A 2,672-nucleotide genomic window follows, 5' to 3' on the forward strand; every position below is an offset into this window, starting at 1 on the left:
TAGTTTGACTCAGTTTTGGTTGTCTCTGTATATACTTGCCTATTAGTCACCTACTTCATTATCTCTTCCTTTTTCGAAAGTGAGCGGTATATGGCCAAAGACCAACCAAATGTGCCTCACCATGTTAACGTTGTAAATTCAAAACAGTCAGACAGGCAATTGTTTGCCTGCTTACCATAGATTTCATTAGTGTTGGGGAATAACTAAAAGTGCTGTTGCAACTAACTTAAAGGGATAGTTCACCCAAAAATGAAAATTCTCTCATCATTTACTCACCCTCATGCCATCCTAGATGTGTCTGACTTTTTCTTCTGCAGAACACAAACAAAGATTTTTAGAAGAATATCTCAGCTATGCAGGTCCATACAGTGCAAATGAATGGTGACCAAAAATGTTAAGCTCCAAAAGCATTCAAAGGCAGCATACAAGTAATCCATGCGACTCCAGTGTGTCAGTGAGAAATAGATACATATTTAAGTCCTTTTTTACTACAAATCACCACTTTCACTTTCATATTCTTCTTTTGTTTTTGCCAGTTCACATTTTTCCTGCATATCGCCACCTACTGGGCAGGCAAAATCATTTATAGTAACAAAGTGCTTAAATATTGATCTGTTTCTCTCCCACACCTATCATATCACTTGAGAAGATATGGGTTTTACCACTGGAGTCATATGTGTATATCTACAATGGCATCAGTAACTAAAAACAATTGCGTTTGAATAATGCTGCATCCAAGCCACTAGGTGTTAGTGTAAGTCCAAGACAACATATTCCAAAAATTACTGAGTGCACCTTTAAAAAGAGTAACTTGACACTAGTTAAGTTACTTTTAGGTATGAGTAGCTTGGGAAGTTCAGTTTTAGAGTAGCTTCCCCAACACTGGATTTCATGACACATTTCTAGGTTCTATGATGGCAATCAAAATAAAGAGAAGTGCAATTACTTCCTCATTCACTGTGCTATTGTTTGGCTTTGCTTCACTGCTCTGATACTATTTCTAATGTTCAGAGCAATACCCACACACATTCACATGACACAATCTCTGACAACTTTTTTAGAGACACTCCTTTACACAACTTTATTTTATTTTATTGTTTGAATCACCATAACTTTCATAAAGTTTGCTTTCATTTAGATCAGGACGGCAATGATGTCTTCTTCTTTTTCCATTGAAGAGATTTCCCACAACCCATTCCATGACTCGTTGACCTTTTGAAAACAATACTACTTAGTTGATCACATACTGTAGGTCAGGTGACCTCTGTGTGTGTGTGTGTGTGTTTGTGTGTATTTTTTGGAAATCTTGCAACTTCAGACTAACCAGATTAAACATTGACAAGCACTGCAGAAATACTGCCTCATGGAAAGTCCAACATTAGGAAATTGCACCATTCATAATGTAATGTGTAATACATATAGCACACATCCAATTTCAAGAGTTTTGTTCGGTTTCAAGCATTAAAACATATTGCACACAGTCAAAAAGAAAGTCATTTAGACAGTGAAAGATTGCACACTAGTTACAGTAACTGCTGTATATATTTCTGAAATGTTAATTCATTGTAATTGTTACTGTTCTCTACAGGGTGCTATGGAGAGATGTAGACATTACACAAAAGAGAGTCTATGTGCTGAATGGAAGTCTAGTTATGTGAATTTTTGAATGTGAAACAGTCCACAACATGCAATGAAAAATATTAGAACAGTAGTATGCTACACTGTTGTCACATGACCTATGTTGTGTATGGCATCCAGTAATCATCTGATTACGGCTGATATGAATTCCGGTTCATTCATCAAATGAAAAATATTTTAGATTAAGCATACAGTATTCTGTGCAGTGTGCTGTGTCATATATTGCACACTTTGGCCAAGGAAGAAGGTCATCTGAGTTTTCCATGCATACAGAACACTTGCATACTGCACACAATATACATAATACGGAAGTAGTAAGGAAGATATGGTAGTATGCTATCCAAAACATACCCATACAATACATTGTATAGTTCATACAGATTACCTAATGCAGAGTCATTTGTTAGAATGCTATTCTAAGTTTTTTCCTAATTGTATGTAATGAAGTAGTAGTATGAGTGGTTGCCTATACTTGACTTATGCACTCTTAGTCCTAATGATGGTGGTGCATGAAATTGGATCACAATTGAATTCACTTAATACAACTAAAATAAAAACACAACGTGTATATACAGATCTAAACCTTTGTGAAGTAAAATGCAGAATTTAGAACAAAAAGTGATGAGAATTTAAAATGAAACTTCCTAATAAAAACATCAATCAGTCAAAATATCTCAGAGGGATCCCCCTCAGGGATGAAAAGGGGCAAAATTTCAGGCCGGGAGTCTCGAACTCATCCAGGCCACCCCATAAACCCACAATACATTTAGACACCAATGACTACTGTAATGTGTCTCTCTCATTAGAGAGAAATGGATACCATTTTTCCTTTTCTGTTTATTTCTATTGTTCATAACTTTTAAATGTTTGGGAGATCGGGGTTGGTTGGTACACTTTTCATTCTTTTTTTAAATCTCTAGAGAACCAGAGACCTCAACAACCCAACCGAAACCCAACCCCCCCATTAAGATACCCCAACTAGATACAAATGAAAGCTTAAGTTCATTGGTAAAAACAACACAATCTCAACAAAT

Source organism: Myxocyprinus asiaticus, chromosome 39 (assembly GCF_019703515.2).
Source record: "Myxocyprinus asiaticus isolate MX2 ecotype Aquarium Trade chromosome 39, UBuf_Myxa_2, whole genome shotgun sequence".
Lineage (NCBI taxonomy): Eukaryota > Metazoa > Chordata > Actinopteri > Cypriniformes > Catostomidae > Myxocyprinus > Myxocyprinus asiaticus.